The 21,353-nt window shown below is 34.5% G+C and overlaps 1 long non-coding RNA gene across 2 annotated transcripts in view; it reads left to right on the top strand.

The window, feature by feature from the left end:
* The window catches only part of LOC146405655 (uncharacterized), a 100,574-nt gene that overhangs the window by 40,239 nt on the left and 38,982 nt on the right, over positions 1 to 21,353 (top strand). The gene's annotated exons all lie outside the window — the stretch shown is intronic.

Below are 21,353 nucleotides of genomic sequence, written 5' to 3'. Positions count from 1 at the left end.
ACTGCATGGATTACCTTGAGAGTCAGGGGAGAGAAAGAAAAGAAAACTTTTATCAGAAAGAGGAAAAAATCTCTTGGTCTTGAACACAGAAACTTTGAAATGTTAAGGGAGATGATCTTCTTAATATTTGAAATGTTAAGGGAGACGATCTTCTTAATACTGAAAGTGTGAAATGTGAAAGAAATACTGTGCTCCCTCCCAAACCCAGACCAACCAGGAGATGGGAAGAATATTAAAAAAAAAAAAAAAGATGGATACATAGGTAGATAGATAGGGACCTAGACCTAGACCTAGACCATAGACCCTGCAACAGATGCTCGCTTATTGTAACCAAAAGATGTGGGGCCACAAAGGAGCTGATAAGGGAATACCTAAAATGCCTCTGAATGAAAAAGGCTACACTAATACCCGATCCTTTGACTAGAAGCTAGCAAACATCCATGGAAGGGTAATAGAAACTTTCTTACACAGCTCCTCTGGGTCTTTGGCCGGTTCTCCAAGCTCTAAACTCAGGCTCTGACATGTGTGCTAATCTTCCTTGCCTCACTTGAGGACACAGCCTGAAGTCTCTCTCAGAGGTCACACTGCTTGACTACAAATTCAGGTTAACCCCTAGATCCTAGACTATAGACCGTAGAGCCTAGTACCTGGGACCTAGGACCTAGGACCTAAATGCCTCTGTTGAGTTTTTTTTGAGGGACACAATAAATTTACTCTAAGATTTAATTAAAGGGAATAATATCTGCCAGGAGTTCATTCAATCTAGAGAAAAAAGGGAAGGATTTGTTCTAACACATTGTAAAATACTATTATTGGGTGGATCAATGGAGAGAGATAAAAGTAGATACAAATATATGTGAATATATACACGTGTGTGTGTATATATATATATATATAATATATATATTTGTTATTTGTGTCTATTTTTATATCCCCCATCAACCTAACTATAGAACTATGAGTTTTCACTGAAACCTCTGGTTCCATCCCATTGCTACAGGATTCCACCTAGTTTCTTTTTTTCTTTTCTCATCTCAAACTGTTTTATTAAACAATGAGAAACTTGGTTTTCATTTATATGTTTTTCTTTATATATATATATATATATATATATATGTAAAATACAGACCTAGATATAATGATACACCATGAGCTCACCTGGTTTATGGATCTTGGTTTCTAAATATTATTTTCAGCCACAATAATCTAGTGCTCCTTGGAGGAATGGCTAATTTCAGGACAGAGACAGGGAAAATACAGGATAAGTCCAAAATACTGTATTTCCAGTAAGTGAGGAAATTATTTAAAAAGTTATAGGAACATATCAGTGTGACATAGGAGTCTTCTCAAAGGGACCTTCATTGGCCAAATCTGGGACAGTGTGAGCATCATAATAAAATTAGCCCATTGAATAAAATAAAAATCCGTGAATCCATACAGATATAAAAGTTGAACAAATAAATAATTGGGAACAAAGTCTACATTCTTCTACCTTTTAATGCTAACTAATAAAGAAGAATTGTATGGTTAAAAAAATTATCCAAGGATGCTAAATCTAGTAGGAAGAATGTTGGCTCAGAACAGGATAGGATCGGAGTTCCAGTCGTGGCTCAGTGGTTAATGAATCTGACCAGGAACCATGAGGTTGTGGGTTCAACCCCTGGCCTTGCTCAGTGGGTTAAGGATCTGGCGTTGCTGTGAGCTCTGGTGTAGGTTGCAGATGTGGCTCGGATCCTGAGCTGCTGTGGCTCTGGTCTAGGTTGGCGGCTACGGCTCTGATTAGACCCCTAGCCTGGGAACCTCCATATGCCACAGAAGTGGCCTTACAAATGGCAAAAAGCCAAAAAGCCAAAAAAAAAAAAAAAAAAAGAACAGGATATGGTGAACTAAAAGTATCTCTTCCCAAATTTGTTTTCAGTGTAAAGGAAAAATTGATAACTTTATAGCGGAGAATTTGGTCAGATCTCCTTACCCAAGAGAACAAAAAGATGGAAAAATCTTACAAAGACAACCCAGAATTACCTTGGCTGTTATGGGGAATGTTCTAATTAGACAGAATTGTTTATTTAAGAAGTGTACTTGAGAGTGAGGGTTCTCAAATAAATAAACAGAATGTGATGCCTATTTTAACTGACATGCAGAAGCCTCTAAAAGGCTCTAAGATTCTAAAAGAGCTTCACTGAGGAGTTTCCATTGTGGCTCAGCAGTAACAAACCCAACTATTATCCTTGAGGATGTGGGTTAAATTCCTGGCCCCCCTCAGTGGGCTAAGGATCTAGTGTTGCCCTGAGTTGTGGTCTTAGATGTGGCTTGGATCTGGTGTTGATGTGGCTGTGGCCTAGGCTGGCAGCTGTAGCTCTGATTTGACACCTAGCCTGGGAACTTCCATATGCCACAGTTGTGGCCCTAAAAAGACAAAAAAAAAAAAAAAGACTTCATTGAAAGATTTGTTCCAAAGGGCTAATGAAGAATTTAAAGACACAAAAGTGCCTAAAACAAAAGACTATTAAATGACCATCCCCTTTGGTCTCCTTATCTTGAGTACTCAATCTACCAATCCTCTCACTGAATTGCCTCTCTACTCCGAAGAGACCAAAAAACTATAAGCAAAATCTATCTAGTTCCCTCATAATTTCAGCAGCTAAAAGGCCAGAAATCTAACCTAAAGATCTAGCCTCCTCTGTGTACTTCCCCAGGTGTCCATCATCAAAACCCTGGCCCAGAAATTGTTGTCTCATTAACAATTAGTTAAACAGGACACTGAAAAAAAGAAAAGATTGTCCTTGAAAGTTTATGGGCCCCTTCTCAAGGTTGGTGGGAATCTCAGAAATTCTCTGGTAAACTGCTAGCAGTTATTCCCTCAAACAGCCAAGAGGAAACTAAAGTAAAAAGTTAATAGAAAACCCTGTACTCTTATCATTGCTATTTTAAAACAGATAAAAGTAAATATTAAGGAAGTTAAAGAATTTGTCCAAGGTCACAGAGCAACTCTGCTGTCAGCGTTGAAACAGAGGCCCTCTGACTCAGATATCCATATTCTTAAAAACTGTATTTTCTTACCTTCACATATAAATGGGTGACTATAAACTATAGGCATACCTCATGGGTACTGTGGGCTAGATTCAAAACCACCACAATAAATCTCACATCGCAATAAATCTGATAGTTCAATAAGGCAAGTCACACAAAATTTTTGGTTTTCCAGTGCCTATGAAAGTTATGTTTACATGATAATTTAGTCGATTTAGTATGCAGTAGCTTTATGTCTAAACTTTAATAATACTTTTTGCACTTCTTGTTGTGGGTCAGTGGTAAGGAGCCCAACTGGTATCCGTGAGGATATGGGTTTGATCCCTGGCCTCACTCAGTGAGTTAAGGATCCGGCGTTGCTGTGGCTGTGGCTTAGGCTGGCAACTGTAGCTCTAATTTGACCCCTAGCCTGGGAACTTCCATATGCTGCTGGTGCAGCCATAAAAAACAACAACAAAAAACACTTTATTGCTAAAAATTGCTAACTATCATCTGAGCCTTTAGCTAGTCATAATCTTTTTGCTGGGGAGGGATCTTGCCTCCATGCTGATGGCTGCTTACTGAATGGGTGGCACTTGCTAAAGGCTGGTGTAACTGTAGCAATTTATTAAAATTAGACAATGAAATCTGTCACATCAATCAGAAATTCATTTCATAAACAATTTCTCTATAACATGCATTTCTGTTTCATAGCATTTTGCCCTCAGAATTTCTTTCAGCGTTGAAGTCAGTCCTCTCAAAACCTGAGCCTTATCAACTGAGTTTATATAATATTCTAAATCCTTTGTTGTCATTTCAACAATCTTCATAGCTTCTACACTAAGAATAGATTCTATCTCAGGAAACCCCTTTCTTTGCTCAGTCATAAAAAGCAACTCCTTATCCATTAAAGTTTTATCATGAGAATGCAGCAATTCAGTCACATCTTTAGGCTCCACTTCTAATTCTACTACTCTTGCTAGTTCTGCAACATATGTAATGACTTTCTCCATTGAAGTCTTGAACCCTGAAACTTACTTGTGAGGATTGTAATCAACTTCTTCCAAATCCCATTAATGTTGGTATTTTGACCTCTTCCCATGAATCATGAATGTTCTTAATGGCACTTAGAATAGTGAATCCCTTCCAGATTGTTTTGAATTGACTTTTTCCATATCCATATCCATAAGCTATAGCCTTATGAAATGTATTTTATTATTTAAAAGACTTGAAAGGGAGTTCCCGTCGTGGCGCAGTTGTTAACGAATCCGACTAGGAACCATGTGGTTGCGGGTTCGGTCCCTGCCCTTGCTCAGTGGGTTAACGATCCGGCGTTGCCGTGAGCTGTGGTGCAGGTTGCAGATGCGGCTCGGATCCCGCGTTGCTGTGGCTCTGGTGTAGGCCGGTGGCTACAGCTCCAATTCAACCCCTATCCTGGGAACCTCCATATGCCGTGGGAGCGGCCCAAGAAATAGCAACAACAACAACAACAACAAAAAGACAAAAAAGACAAAAAAATAAAAAAATAAAAAAATAAAGACTTGAAAGTTAAAATTATCCCCTAATGCATGGGCTGCAGAATGGATGTTTTGTTTGCAAGCATGAAAGCAACATGAATCTTGTACAGCTCCATTAGTACTCTTGAGTGACCAGTTGCATTTTCAAAGAGCAGTAATATTTTGAAAGGAATCTTTTCTTTTTTCTAATTAGTACATCTCAACAGTAGGCTTAAAATATTTAGTAAATCATGTTTTAAACAGATGTGCTGTTATCCAGGCTTTGCTATTTCAGTTTAAGAGCAGAATACATTTACTATCATTCTTAAGGCCCTAATAATTTTGTTTTTATTTTTTCTTTCCTTTTTTTTTTGTTTTTTTAAGGCCATACCTGCAGCATATGGAAGTTTCCAGGCTAGAGGAAGAACTGCAGCTGCAGACGCAGCCTACACCATAGCCACAGTAACACTGGATCCAAGCCACATCTGTAACTTACACTGAAGCTTGTGGCAACCTTGGACCTTAACTTACTGAATGAGGCCAGGGGTCAAACCTGTGTTCTTACAGACTATGTCAGATTCTTAAATAGTGGATCCACAATGGGAACTCCAAAGCCCCAAGAATTTTAGAATGGTAAATGAGCATGGGCTTCAGCTTCAAATTACCAGCTGCACTGACCACTAACAAGATAGTCAGGCTGTCCTTTGAAACTTTGAAGCCAGTCATTGACTTCTCTCTAGCTATGAAAGTCCTGGATGCCATCTTCTCCCAATAGAAGGTTGTTTCATGTACATTGGAAATCTATTATTAATCATACATTGGAAATCTATTATTAAGATATTCATTATTTTAGCTAAATCTTCTGGATAACCCGCTGCAGCTTCTTTACCAGTCCTTTCTGCATTACCTTGCACTTTGATGTTATAGACATTGCATAATATTACATAACAAATATAACACCAAGGAAAAAGTTTGTAGTATTACAAGGAATACCAAAATTTGACAGAGTTAAGAAGTAAGCAAATACTGTTGGAAAAATGGCACGAATAGGAGTTCCTGTCATGGTGCAGTGGTTAATGAATCCGACTAGGAACCATGAGGTTGCGGGTTCGGTCCCTGCCCTTGCTCAGTGGGTTGACGATCCGGCGTTGCCGTGAGCTGTGGTGTAGGTTGCAGACTCGGCTCGGATCCCGCGTTGCTGTGGCTCTGGCGTAGGCCGGTGGCTACAGCTCCGATTTGACCCCTAGCCTGGGAACCTCCATATGCCCCGGGAACGGCCCAAGAAGTAGCAAAAAAGGCAAAAAAAAAAAAAAAATGGCACGAATAGATTTCCTTGAGCAGGGTTTCCACAAACCCTCAATTTGTTTAAAAAAAAAAAAAAAGCAATATCTGAAAAGAGCAATAAAGTGAATTACAATAAAATGAGTTATGCCTTTTTAAATTGAATCATTTGTTAAATCTTTGCTTTATTTCAAAAATAGAAACTGTTGGGTACTTCTTATTAATTTTCTTGATAAACTAAGTACAACACACCAATATGCATTATATTCATGCATATTCTTGATCCATTTTCCAGGAAGTGTAAGTTGCGCAGTATCTCATGATTTATTTTTCAATTGAATATGCTTTTATAGATGAGATGGTTGCTAACTGGAAGTTAGAATTTTATCGTTTTAAAAGGCTTAGTCATTCAAACATTTGACTAATTAACATAGACTATCATTATTTATTACCTTTTTATTTATTATACAATAGGTCAGTAAGGTATTATAAAACTTTCTGTTCAGAAACAAAGAAAGAATAGTTGAATTAAACTTGTCAGCTTCTAATATATTCTTTAAAATTGGAAAAGAATGATCAATTTTTTTCCATATTAAGTCAAATTTTAAAAGCACCCATTTGCAAATTAAAGCTAATTTACTACATTCATTAAAGCTACACTTACCTAAAATAATTTTCACTTGATTATGAATTTTATGATTAAATGAGTCTTAAGATGCAAATATCACAAGTTCGTTTACATATGTTACTTAAATTGTAAGCTTTTGTAAGCACAGTAGAGTTACTCAAAATATGAAACTTCTACCAAACAAAGAGTAGAAAATCACCATTTTGCTGACTACACAGAGTAATTTTTAAATTGCCTCTTTGTCCTCCTTACTTTAAAATATGAAAATATAATTAAAATTTTTGACAGTTCTCTTCTCAAAACTATATGCATTGCATGTAAAATTTGCATATGTATGGGCTGGAAAATACGCATGTGTATTTGTGTAGTATAAATAAAAATTTTCTATAACGCCCAAACATATTAATATTTTAAGTAATAACTAAAAAATAATTGCTAATAGTCGTGAGTTCTTCATGCTCAAAGTGATGTCAAGGAGGAAGACATTTTCTTCTACCTTTCTGTTTTCTTTGGCTGGCCTAATAAGTAAACTAACATAACACAAAACAGGAGAAAATCAAATGGAAGTTTAATAGCATGTATACATGCAAATGACAGAGATCCAGGAAAATTGAGTACTTGGCAGATGGCCAAAGTCCTCACCATAAATATCATCTTCAGCTACAGACAAAGAGGATATTGAGGAGATGGTATAGGATTTCAGAGAGGAAGAAGGCAATGGTGAATCATGGAGGTGGAAAAGGAAGGATTTGGTAAACAAATCTTTTCCGGGTTTGCAGAGACTATGGTATCCAGAGGGGACTTTAACAGGTTTTACTAGGTTCCTCCCTGTCACACCTAGTTCATACTACAGTTATCTATGGTGAAGGTTTCCTTCTTGCAATACAACCTCTATCCATATTCTTTTAGACAGTTAAGGGGAAGTTCAAGGTTTGTTCCAGAGTATTTTCGGCCTTGATTTTTTTTTTTAGCTCCAAATAATCCTCATGCTAAAGAGACAATTTGGGGTGGCAAATTTTGCTCCCCTAAGGTGGTTATGCACCTTTTTCATGAGATGATATAAAATGATACTAGACTTGCGATTTATATGTTATATACTATATAAAAGGTTCGGTGGTAAGTATGCTACGTGAATTATGTCACTATACCATCACAAAAGGTCTTTGATTCTGGTGCTCCTTTAGTGCCGCATAAACAAATTAGTAAACTTCAGTCTTGAAAATAAGTAGCTTTTGCAGGATTACAAGTGTAGGAGGAGGCTAAGCAGGAGTTGGACTCTAAAGTCCATGCTCATAATCTCTGTTTTTTATTTGGTTCTACCATACAGAATATTCATTGACAAATTCATAAATAGAGCCTCTTCTATACATGTTTATTATTTAAGTCATTTGTGTGACAATTCAAGTATATGCTTATTCTGATAACCAATTTGGGACCATGAGGGATTCTGATATATGTGTACTTGTAAAAATGAAAATATAAATTTTACAGTAGAAAATTGACAGAACACTATAAACCAGCTATAATGGAAAAAAATGAAAATCATTACATAAAAAAATAAAAAAATAGTATATACCTTTTTCACTTTGGTATCTGTTGCTCAATAGAGAACTATTAACAATGGATGTTGCTATATGGGACATTAAATATCTGTTTAATTTTATCAGTGATGTAATTACAACAAAATTCTTACTAATATTCTTACTAATATCTAATTCTTAAGTCTATCTGATGCTTGTCACCTGTTCTCCAGTTACAGTATCTGTGAGAGTAGAGAAACTGGAACCTTTATGCATTGCTGGTAGGAATACAAAATGGTACAACTACTGTGGAAAACTGTTTGACAGTTCCTCAAAGAGTTAAGCATAAATTTACCATATGGCCCAGTAATTCCACTCCTAGATCTGTACCGAAGAGAACTAAAAACATATATACATGCAAAATCTTTTACAAAATTCTTCACAGCAGTATTAGGCATGGTAGCCAAAATGTGGAAACAATCCAAATGCCCATCAAATGATAAATGGATAAACAAAAGGTGTTATTGCCATATGATGGAATGTGATTCACTCATAAAAGGGAGGAAGCATTGATACATGCTCCAATATAGAGGAATCTTGAAAACATGATGCCAAGTGAAGGAAGCCAGTCACAGAAGGCCACATATGGTATGTCTCCATTTATATGCACTCATCCAGAATAGGCAAAAAGAGAGACACAAATTAGATTAGTGACTGCCAAGGGATAGTGGGGAGTGGGATAAGTAGAATATATGTGATTTCTTTTGGGGGTAATCAAAATATTCTGGAGTTGAATAGTGGTGATGATTCACATTGTGAATATACTAAGAATCTCTGAATTGTATGCTTTAAAAGGGTTAAGTTGGTGAATTTATGTGATTTTTGTGTCAATTAAGATTTTTTAAAGTAAAAAAAAAATAAAACTTTGTGAATGTATAAGTTTACAAAACAGATAAATTAGACTGTGGTTATATGAAATCCCAAAATATTTCTCACTTCATAAGAATATTCATTAAAATGTCTCTTTAAATGATAAGTCCTCTAAGAGAAATTTGAAATACATGATGTATTCCAGAAAAGAACCAATTTAGAACAATCTTTTCAAGCATGCATCTATTGCTTAAACTTACGGAACCCTGATCTCTGGAGAAGCCCAAAACACCAATGTCTGACACATGTACAGTAAAGCCTCTGGCTCTATATTGTTAGTAAAAGAGGGAAGGCACTCTGTTTTACAGAAGACCCTGCCCCATCACAACACTCTAGCTTCCTAGATGAGTCTCCTTATAAAACAGAACCTGAGCTTAATGCATTAAAGTGCATTTGATGTGTTCACTTCTTGGCCTTATTTCAGAAAACAAGAAAATGGCAAGTTTTGAAATAGTGTTATTTAAAAATACTTTGCAGTTGCTTTTTAAGCGCTTCCTCTCATCCATACTTCCTCCTGTCTATAATGGAGTTCTTAAAAATGAGATGTAACATTTCAAAGTGTCATTTTATAGGTTTAGTTCAAACCTTTATAGATTTCATTGGTCTATCTTATTTTTTCCCAAATGAGGAAAGAAAAAAAAATCTGTTATTTTTATATCCTTTGAAAAATAGAAGAATATTCTTGAACTCTGACTGAACTTAATCGACACTAAATACATCTTTCAGAAGCAAAGTGAATCTCTCTTGAGCTCAATCCTAGGGGAAGCAGTTAATGATGTATTCTATGTGAAAAATTTTAAGATTTTGAGGATGTTTTACTGTGAATATTTGAGGGTACTTGTTGGGATTAAGAACAATAATAATAACAATGGCTATAATGATAATGCAAAAGAATGAACAATCATCAGATATTTACTACCAATCTCTCAATAGGCTGATCATGGAAATAACAGCAAAATCTGTATGAAAGAAAAAAAAAATTGCTAACTACCTTGCTAGGTACTGTGCAAAACCATTTACATAAGTTATTTCTTTTATACCACACCAAAACCCTGTAGGTAGATATTACTGTCCTAATTTAACACAAAATTAAACCTAAATTATAAAGGCTTAAATAATTTACTCAAATATGCACTATTGAGCCCCTCTATTTATTTGTTTGCCTCTACATTGGGGAACAAAACAGCAAGTTTCCTAGTAGAGATTATATTCTAGCTGGGACACACTGTGTGCTTGTATACACAGCTGGCCAGATTTATAAAAATATGTAAAAGACCCAGTTAAATTTTAATTTCAGGTAAACAAATAAATTCTAGTGTTAAGGATGTTCTAAATATTGCATGGTTAAAGAATGCATAGTGTATTTTATATGTATGTTCATTTGTTACATATTTAAATACAGAGTTAAATGTGTATTTTTGTAAGCAGCAAATAGGTTGTATGATGATGATGGTGATGATGCCCCAGGCAGTATTTGGACATGCTTATAACTCAAATTAAAATTTCCCTGGAATCTTGCTATTTTTATGGTAACTTTTACACACACACAAACAGACTGTGTCACACAATGACAAGTGCAGTGGAGACATGTATCAGGTGAGTAGAATAGGAAATACCAGGAAGAAGGGACTGCAATTTTAGAAAAGGTAGTTAGGGAAGACTTTACTGAGAAGGTAACATTTGAGAAAATATCTGAAGGAAGTGACAGAGCAAGTCAAGGCAGATCTAGAAGAACTTTTTAGGTAGAGAAAATGGCAAATACATAACATTAAACAAGTACTGTGTCAGCTTACTGAGACTGAAGTTGAAAGGAAATGAGAGAATTGAAATGAGGCCAGTATGATGGAGGTTATAAGAGTAATAACTACCACTTGTGACTTAAGTGAGATTTTGCTATAGTCTTAAGCATGATGATGGGTAACAGATATGTATCCACTTTTTTCATTTAAACTTTCTGAAAGCTAGATTCACTTCCTGTCGGTATCAGGAAATATAGATGATGGTATATGTAGGTAGAGAACCAATGCACAAACAATTTATGTGGCTAGCCATTATGCCATCAGTTTTAGTTTCAGATCTATATATATAATGTCCTAGGAAAGTCATCAGATCAACAGATAAGTCACATCCATGAATTCCCTACTTCCCAAAACAACTAAAAGTTTGCATAGCATACTTAACAGATACATTAATTGCCTTATCCTACTTGAAAGCACAAATGGGTTTATAATATAATACACTTCATTACTATAAGTTCCTTCCCCATTTCACGAACCTTCTAATTGAAGGCAGCAAATGTTTTCTTTTTTTTTCTTTTTCTTTTCTTTTTTTTTTTAGTCTTAATTGTAATCACTTGTTTTTTACCCAGTACATTTTTTTTTTCTTCTGTACAGCATGGTGATCCAGTTACACATACATGTATACATTCTTTTTCTCACATTTTCATGCTCCATCATAAAATGTTTTTTTAAAGCAATTAGGCCTCCCACTAAAATGTGCTGTGTACCAGAAACATGAGTAATTTATACAAGAAGTGAAATTTATAATTATCTGTGGTATAGTATGAAGACTTAAATCCAGAAAAAAAAAGCTTGACATATTGACTATATTCCCTGTGCTGTATAATATGTAATTGTACCCCTATCTTGTCCCTCCCCCCTTCCCTCTCCCCACTGGTAACCATTGGTTTGTTTTCTACATCTATGACTATGTTTCTTTTTTGTTATATTCACCAGTTTGCTTTGTTTTTTAGGATTCCAAATATAAGTGATAACATATAGTATTTGTCTTCCTCTGTTTGACCTACTTCACTAAGCATATAATACCCTCCAAGTCTATCCATGTTGTCGCTGTAAATGACAAAATTGCAAAATTTCATTCTTTGTTTTAGCTAAGTAGTGTGCATGTGTGTGTGTGTGTTTGTGTATCTCCACAATCTCCACATCTTCCTTATCTATTCATCTGTTGGTAGACACCTCAATTAGTTCCATATTATCTTGGCTATAGTAAATAATGTGGCTGTGAATACTGGGGTGCATGTATATCTTTTTGACTTAGTGTTTTCACTTTCTTTAGTTGTATACTCAGGTGGGGAAATGCTGGATTATATGGTAGTTGTATCGTATTTTTAGTTTTTTGAGGAATCTCCGTACTGTTTCTCATAGTGGCTGCACTAATTTACATTCCCTTCAACAGTGTACAGGGGTTCCCTTTCGTTTGCACCCTCATCAACATTTGTTATTTCTGTTCTTTTTGAGGATAGCTATTCTAGAAGGTATGAGGTGATATTTCATTGTGGTTTTGATTCCCATTTTCTGATGATTAATGATGGTGAGCATCTTTTTACATGCCCATTGACTGTCTGTACGTCTTCTCTGGGAAAATGTCTCTTCAGGTCCCCTACCCATTTTTTAATCAAATTGCTTTTTGGCATTAACACCTAATATCTTAATGGAATATTCTTGGAAGTTCTTTCTGTCCTCCATAGTCACAGTCAAACAGAGAACAAGAAGCAAACAGAAGATTGTACCCTAGTAGAAAAGGCATGGACAGCAATTATTTATTCACAAAAGAACTCTACTAATGCTTGTAATAGGCCTGTTGAGCAGAAATGGATCCTATAATGGCCTATAAGAACTATAAGAGCTGCCTTAATCTCACCTTTAAGGTATTTCCTAGAGAATTTAGCTGATTAGATCATCGAAAATTTGAAGTCTAAGTTTTAGTGATGTTAATGTGTTGATATATCAGTTTCCCACTATAATTTTCATGTGAAATCTTCCAACCAAGAAAATTAATCTCCATATTACATACATATATACTATTGATAAACTATGAAAATTATATGCTTCACTCTAAAAAACCCTACTCTTTCATGAATATACAGAGAGAATAAAAAGTCATTCATCATAAATATTGAACTATTTAATGAAATCCTGAAGTCCTTTTAACCTTATGCATACAGTTTTAATATAATTGAACTTCTTTCAGGCCAAGGGATAAAATAATTCTCTCTCTAAAACATTGATACCCATCCTGAGGGTGCAAGCATGGAAGTAGTCATTCAAGGACGGATTTAGATATGGCTATTTTTTATGGGTGCCAGACATGAATCTCATGCATGTAGATTTGATTAAAATCTTGAGAAAACAATATTGTCACCCTGAAAAATTTTAAAAAAAGAAATGGGTTATGAAGTTAAGAAGTTTCTAGTGTAAAGTTTCAAAGTTAATAAAAGAATGTTTTAAAGGGAATATTATTTGTCACAGTTATGAAGTGAGTGTTGTAAATAAATAACAAAATTATATACTAATTTTAATTTTTTTTCAGTGTCCTCTAATCCTTCAAAAAATTTAAATAACTCAATGACTTCAGTAGCTTCTTACTTCTGGGAATGCAAACACATGGTAACATATTCCAAATGAGTAGGCAGGGGGACATTTGATAGATGATTTAAGTGGTTTGATTTAAAGTAGTCAGTAGGCTCATGATAGCACAGCAGGCAACTAAATATATACAATCATGAAACACATTTGTATTTTAGCAATGAGTTTTTCCTAGGTACCTTAGTGTGTGCATGTAATTTGGGGATGTAAAGAAAAAAATAAGTTCTTTATTAAAAATAAAAAGTATTTTAAGGAAAAGACAGTGACGTGGAAGATGAGCAAGGAAAGAATAAACCTGAGTATTTGTCCTCTTTTGAAACATTAATATAGTCAATTGTTAGGAAAATTCTTTAATTAATGAAAATCTGCATCTTTTTCTTTGCAATTTTGATGATTTTTCACAACCGTGGGCCCAAGTATATACAGCAGAGTTCCATGGCTCTTTATATATTCTTCCCACAAATATTTGTTGAATATTTCCTGAGGAGAAAGAAAAGTAAGACAGAAAAAGTAATTTAGAATTTCTTGAAAGTGTACAAGTGAATGCCTCAATTTAAGCAGTTGCTAATATCAAGCAAGACATTTGCTTTACAGCTGTGAGAACCTATTAGTATGCCTTGCATGTAGGTGGTACCTCTGGAGAAACACAGAGAGAGAAAGCAATACATTTATGAGAAAAAAATCTTATATTTTTGAATTTAAGCAAGTGCCTGGGATGACTTTCATTTGACAAGTTTAACTTATCCATGCTGTGTGAACTGAGAGCTCTTTACACTCTGTGTCTATATAAATCAAAAAGTTGAAACTACACACTAGACTAAACAGGGAAAATTTAATATAAAGACAAATTCTGGAGTAATGTGTTTGTTTGCCAATAATGTTTCCAGAGCAGTGTTCTACTGGGATTATTATTTTTAAGAAGTATTCTTTCAAGTGCCCCTAGCACTGCTTATCAGTGGTATTAAGGGAAGAATATTTGAAAGGGGTCAAAAGAATTGGGATTCAAGCTCTTCTTTTGTTAGTATTGCCTATAGAGCTTGTGCAAGTCCCTAAATGTCTTATTCTTCTCAGACCTAATTCATCTCCCACCCCCAGGGATGTGATAAAAAAGCAAATGAAATGATGTAGGTAAAAGGACTTGGCTCAGATCCAGTGTTGCTGTGTTTGTGGTGTAGGCTGGGAGCTACAGCTCCAATTTGACCCCCAGCTGAGAACTTTCATATGCCACAGGTGTGGCTATAAAAAGAAGGAAAGAAAGAAAAAAAAGACTTGAAAGCATTAAAATGTTAACAAAAGTTAAATTTCACTGGCATTATTGATCCTAGTTGTCCTTAAGTTCTCCACCAAAATAAATAAATGCCTCCAAATCCTTCTGCCTATCTAATAACAATGAGAAGAGGGATACCAAAAATAATAATTTCAAAAGATTTTTTTTTTTTTTTTTGCCTGTGACTTGAGTAAGCGTACTTCTAGCAGCATTGTGCAGCAGTGTCACAGAAGAGACACAGATGCAACTCTGCTGTCAGGGATAAGCGTAAATGTGCAGGAGGAGGAGCTTGTGGGAACAGTGCTCACTTGTATGTTGCCTATTTGGCTCTGGTGTGTGTGTGTGTGTGTGTGTGTGAACTTTAACCAGCCAGTCTACAAAATGTTTATTCTCTTCTGTTAAATGGAAAAGAGAAAAAGAAATAATAGTTTCAGAATGCATTAGTTATTGATACAGCACTGTGGAATTAATTTGTTATTTAGCTCTGGCAGTGACCAACTCACTCCTGGAACCATAAGGACTCAAAACTATAATAATTTTTCCAAGTTTCTTCAAAACCTGTTAGAAGCATGTGATGGGTCATCCAAGGTACACACCTAATCAGCCCTGAAAGTAGGACAATCAGTCATTTCATTACTGCTGGATATGTTCTTCTGCTGGCTGGTTCTTCATAAAGTGTTAAAATTTATTTTATCTATTGCTCTTAAATATATCATACAAAGGAAAATACTATTTTTAGGTTTTTAATATTTGCAATTTTTAAATATGTGTACATTAATCTGTATCTCCCCATGTTTTCATATGTTGAACTTCTTTTGTTAATGCTATTACACTATCTGGGCTTTCATTACATAGGAGTTATGTTCACTGCAATTAATCTCTTTAATATAGGACAAAATAGAGTAAAATTTTTAGGTAAATTGTCAAAATTGTCCGTAAGTTTATTTGTTTTAAACTTCAAGGGGCATTTTTCTGAAATGGTAATTATTGGGTTTTTTTACCATTTATCAAAACCATAGTTTAAAACATTATTTTGAGAAAATTTAAAATAATAGATGATCTATGACATTGATTTTGAGACTTCATGGACTAGATATCCATTAGCATTTTTTCAAATATCCTCCAGATTTTTAAAGTAAAATATACAGAATATTACATATAAATGTGAGGTCCTCTTTGAATCTGTCTTCACTCCCACTCTTCCCTTTCCATTTCCCTCCATTCTTTCCTCAGAGTTAACTATTATTGCACCAAGCACCATATTTCACCTAAAATGTTGATATCGTACCAAAGAAGAATATCCTTAGTTATCTTAAAAAGGTATTAAAATACCCATCCTTTTTCTGGGTACATATCTGAGTCAGTTTGGCTTTTCATTGTACATTTCAGTTGGAAGAATGTGTAACAGATTAAATACAGAATCTTATATGCGGGTACAGCTGTCTTCTAGTAAACCAGACCAAAAGGAAAAAAAGCAAAACAAAGCTACTATTCTCAAAAATCTATTTTGTTTTGGAAAATGTTTAAATTTTTAAAAGTGTTTTTTTTAAATGTTAACATGTAGTGAATGAATTGTATTACTTTAAAAGGCTTAGTCTTTAGACAATTCTGACATTAGAACGTTCTTTTCATGTTATGAATGAATATAAACTGATCATCTGCTTTCCTATGTCATCCCATGGATGCTGATGCTATGCACATTTAAAAAAAAAATCTCTTGGCAACTCAAGTTTTCCTTGAACACTTCCAGATAATAAAAACATTGGATTAAAATAATAGTCTTGACAACTAAAGTAGAAATACCTATTTATATTTTAATGGCACTATTACTCTTATTGGTAGGGCCTTATGTTACTTACAGTGACCTATGGACTTTGATTTTAAATTAAATAAAATGAAAAACCAAAAACAGGAAACATACTGCCAGAGAAGTACTTTGTCAGAGGGCTGGGGTCCAGAATATATAAGAACACTTGCAATCCAATAAGAAGATAAATAGCCCAGTTTTAAACTGTGCAAAAGATTTGAATAGAAACTTACCAAGTAGATGTACAGTAAGCCAGTAAGCACAAAGATGCTCATCATCAGTTGTAAGGGAACTAAAAGTTAAAACTATAATGAGATCACTACAAACTCATTAAAATGAGCAAAAATTGAAGGGCTTTTAAAAAATATCAGAGTTCCTGTTATGGCTCAGTGGTTAACAAACCCAGTTAGTAACCATGAGGTTGCAGTTTGATCCCTGGCCTTGCTCAGTGGGTTAAGGATCTGGCATTGCCGTGAGCTGTGGTGTAGGTCGCAGACTGCTACTGTGGCTATGGTGTAGGCCTACTGCTACAGCTCCAATTCAACCTCTAGCCTGGGAACCTCCATGTGCCACAGGTGCAGCCCTAAAACGACAAAAGACAAAAAAATATATCAAAATTGGTGATAAAACAATGTAACTGGAACTCTCAGATACTGCTAGCATGAATGAAAATGTTAAAAACAGTGAAAAACTGACAGAATTTTTAAAAGTAAGCTTAAATCCACTATACTATCCATTTCTCCTTAAGTCCTGGTAACAAAGAAAAGGAGTATTTCAGAGAATGATTCAGATACAATTTGTGTTAGGAGCTTTATTCATAACAGCTCCAAATTGGAAATAACTAGACAACCAATAGTAGATAACTGTATCAAGACGTGACATTTACCACAGTTGAATGGATACTCTTTAGCAACAGAGGAACAAACTACTGATAGAATACGGATGATCTAAAAGTTATTATGCTGAATGATGTAATCCAGACAAGAAGGGTACATAAAGTTGGGTTCCATTAATGTAAATTTCTAGAAAAGGAAATTAATCTATTGTGACAAAAACGAGATCATTACTTGCTTGGGGTCAGAAGGAGAGGAAATGATGGATTGCAAAGAGGCATGAGAAAATTTGGGGGGGTGATTGAATTTGGCAAAGGATTTGCCATTTCTTAAAGCTCATTCAATTGTAAACTTTAAAGGGTTTTAGTTTATTTTACATAAATTATACAGCAGTAAACCTGATGAATAAACAAAAATGAAAATAGCACTTATATCTCCAATGAATATAATAATATTGAGATTTTTCTATTGTTAGATTCAACAAATTCTGTTTTTCAAGGAATTTCTCCATTTCATTTAGATGAGCAAATTCATTTGCACCAAGTCATGATTATGTTATTCTATTGTTTTCATTATGTATAATTTATAGTGAGGTCTACTTCTTTCATTTTTAATATGAGAAATTTAATACTTTTATTATTGATCAATCTTGCTAGGAGTTTATCAATTTTATTAATATTCCTGAAGAATTAATGTTAACCTTTCTTTGGTGAATTTTATCTATTGCACATCTGTTTTGAATTTACTGATTTCTGTTATTTTATTTATTACTACTTTCTATACTTTGATTTCTTGTTCATTTCTATCCTTTACTTTCACACATAAATGATTTAATTCTAGCCTTTTATCTAACATAAAGACAAATATTTCCCTATTTATTTTAGCTATATCCCATATGTTTTTATATGGTCACATCTTCATTATCTTTCAATACAAAATATTTTCTTATTTTCTTTGATATTTCTTTCTTTTTTTGCGTGTTATGCTTTTTAGTGCCGCACCTGCGACATATGGAAGATCCCAGGCTAGGGGTTGAATCAGAGCTACAGCTGCCAGCCTATGCCACAGCCACAGCAATACAGGATCCATAACCCACTGAGGGAGGCCAGAGATTGAACCCACATCCTGATGGATCCTAGTCAGGTTCATTAACTGCTGAGCCATGAAAGGAACTCCTCCTTTGAGATTTCTTTCTTAAATCATATTTAGAAGTATACTGTTCTACATTCATTCAGGTACTTGTATATTTCTTAATTTAACTTTTTGTTAATTGATTTTCTTTTGTCATTGACTGTTTTTGCTTTCTACTTTAAAAATTCTGTCATTTGCCCACCAATATAGCCAATATTTATAAAATAATTTATATGTATTTGAAAAGAATGATTTGCTATTTAAAAATATTTATGTATATGTATGTATATGTTTTTCTGCCTTTTGTGTTGCACTGTTCTACATATGCTGATTAGTCCAAATCTGTTACTTCCATTCTTCTTAACTTTTATATTCTTACTAATTTTTTCTCTTTTTCTATACTTATTAAAAAGTGCTAAAATCTCCTACATTAATTGTGGACTTGCCTTTTCTCCCCTCCTTTCAATTCTGTCAAGTTTTTGCTTTAAATATTTTGAATCAATACTACTTTTTAATAAATTGACTTTTATTATTTTAAAATAATTACCTGCTAAACATCATTTTTGTGATCACTTTTGGGTCTGTTGCTAATGTTTAATTTTATTGATTCATGATATTTCTGTCTTATTTTGGTCCAGAAAGAGCATAGGAAGTACTCAAATCACATGTAATACAAATAAATTATGGGTTAAAAATTGCAATGAATCTAAAGGAAATTTAATATGTTTACATAATTAGGGAACTCCCTCAAAAAAAAAAACTTGAAGAAACCAAATATTAAAGATGTATTTTTAGAGAACTTCTCTGCAATAAAAAGAGGACTTAATAGACTTACTAGAAAGCCATGGTATATGACAGGACAAAATGTTTAGAATGTCAATAAAAAGTCTTTCTAACATAAACGGTACAGATTTTTTTTTTCTTTGTCTTTTTAGGACTGTACCCACGACATATGGAGGTTACCAGGCTAGGGGCTGAATTGGAGCCACAGCCACTGGCCTGTGCCAGAGCCACAGCTGCTCACAATCTGAGCTCTGTCTGTGAACTACACCAAAGCTGATTGCAACACCAGATCTCTAACCCACCAAGCAAGACCCTGGATCAAACCTATGTCTCCATAGATCCTGATCAGGTTTGTTAATCGCTGAGCCATGACAGGAGCTCCTACAAATGTTTTCTTAGGTCAGTTTCTCAAGACAGTAGAAATAAAAACAAAAATAAACAAATTGGAACTAATCACACTTACAAGCTTTTGCACAGCAAAGGAAACCATAAAAAAAACAAAGAGACAACCTATGGAATGGGAGAAAACAGTTAAAAATGATGCACCCAACAAGGGCTTAATCTCCAAAATATACAAACAACTCATCCAACTCAACAACAATGAAAAACAAAAAACCCAGTTGAAAAACGCACTGAAGACTTAGACATTTCTCCAAAAAAGATGTACAAATGGCCAGTAGACATATGAAAAAATGCTCAGCATCACTAATTATTAGAGAAATTCGAATCAAAACTACAAAGAGGTGTCACCTCATACTGGTCAGAATGGCCATCTTTAATAGTCTACAAATAACAGATGCTGGAGAAGGTGTGAAGAAAAGGGAACCTTCCTACACTGTTGGTGGGAATGTAAATTGGTATAGCTGTTATGGAGAACAGTACAGAAGTACCTCAGAAAAATGAATATAGAACTGACATATGACGTGCAATTCCACTCATGGGCATATACCTGGACAAAACTATAATTCAAGAAGATACATGCACTTCTATGTTCATTGCATCACTATTCACAACAGCCAAGACAAGAAAGCAACCTAAATGTCCTTCGACAGATGAATGCATTAAGCTGTGGTACATATACACAGTAGAATACTACTCAGGCATAAAAAAGAATGAAATAATGACACTTGCAGCATCATGGATGCAACTGCAGATTCTCATACTAAGCGAAGTAAGACACAGAAATACAAATACCATGTGATATCATTTATATGTGGGATCTAAAATATAGCACAACTGAATCTATCTACAAAACAGATGATGGGACACCTACAACAAATGGAAATAAAATATTCCATTTATTTTTATAAAATAAGTCTAGGAATGATAGCAAAACCTGACAAAGATAGTCACTGTTGGAATCACTATACAAATTTCAATGTCCCATAAAATTATGAGCTAATCAGTGTTACCATTTCCCATGTGAAGACTTGATGGAATCAAAGTAAAATAAAATATCTTGTTCATATTGATATTAAAGGAAAGAAGCAGGAATTCCAAGCTAGGAAGTATGACTTTAGAACCTATCCTCTTAATACCTTTTCCCTGCATACACTCAATTTTGAATGGGTGGAATCTAGGGCCTGGAAGATTCCTTGCTTGTCTGAATACCGCACACATCGGCTTATCCTGGTTGTAAAATTCCCTTGGTTCTTGTGTTGCTGAATTGATTTTCATTAAAATTTGATCTTAAATATATGTTATTTAATACATCTTCTACCTCAATACATCACTTTCTTCAGTTTTCCTTCCAGGGTTCTAATAACTCCCATTTTAGATTTCTCAATGAAGATTATTCAAAAAGGACCAGATTCATCCATATATTCATTATAGATGGAGCAAAAGGAATGAGAAGGAGAGGATTGAAAGAGAGATGGTAGCTCTCACAGAATTAAGAAAGGGCCAGTGCCCATGTGGCCTTCTAGGCTTTATAAGGAGGCCTCTATTCTGAGAGAAGCAGGTAGCCATCAGATAGTTTTGTGTAGAGATGTCAAATGATCTACTATTTTACCAAGATCACTCTGGTTGCTATAGGTTGTATGAAGGCAAATATGGAAGTAGGGACACTTAGAATGCTGTTACAGTAAATCATTGGAAAGATGAGTTTGGCTTGATAGAGAAGTAGCATTATAGTTATTAGTATTTTTAGGAAATACTTTCTATGAGATACAATATGTCTGATCTATCAAGCTCATAAATGATTTTAAACTTGATATATTGCTTTTGTAGTAATTGACTATTTTCTTCAAAACTAAAATTTTTATTGATTTTTTAGAAAATTTT

This window comes from Sus scrofa, chromosome 2 (genome assembly GCF_054392235.1).
Source record: "Sus scrofa isolate SSC_HxYL_T2T_F1_AM1 chromosome 2, Sscrofa_HxYL_maternal_Yorkshire_Landrace_v2.0, whole genome shotgun sequence".
In the NCBI taxonomy this organism is placed as follows: domain Eukaryota; kingdom Metazoa; phylum Chordata; class Mammalia; order Artiodactyla; family Suidae; genus Sus; species Sus scrofa.
This window is presented reverse-complemented; position numbering and strand designations above follow the sequence as displayed.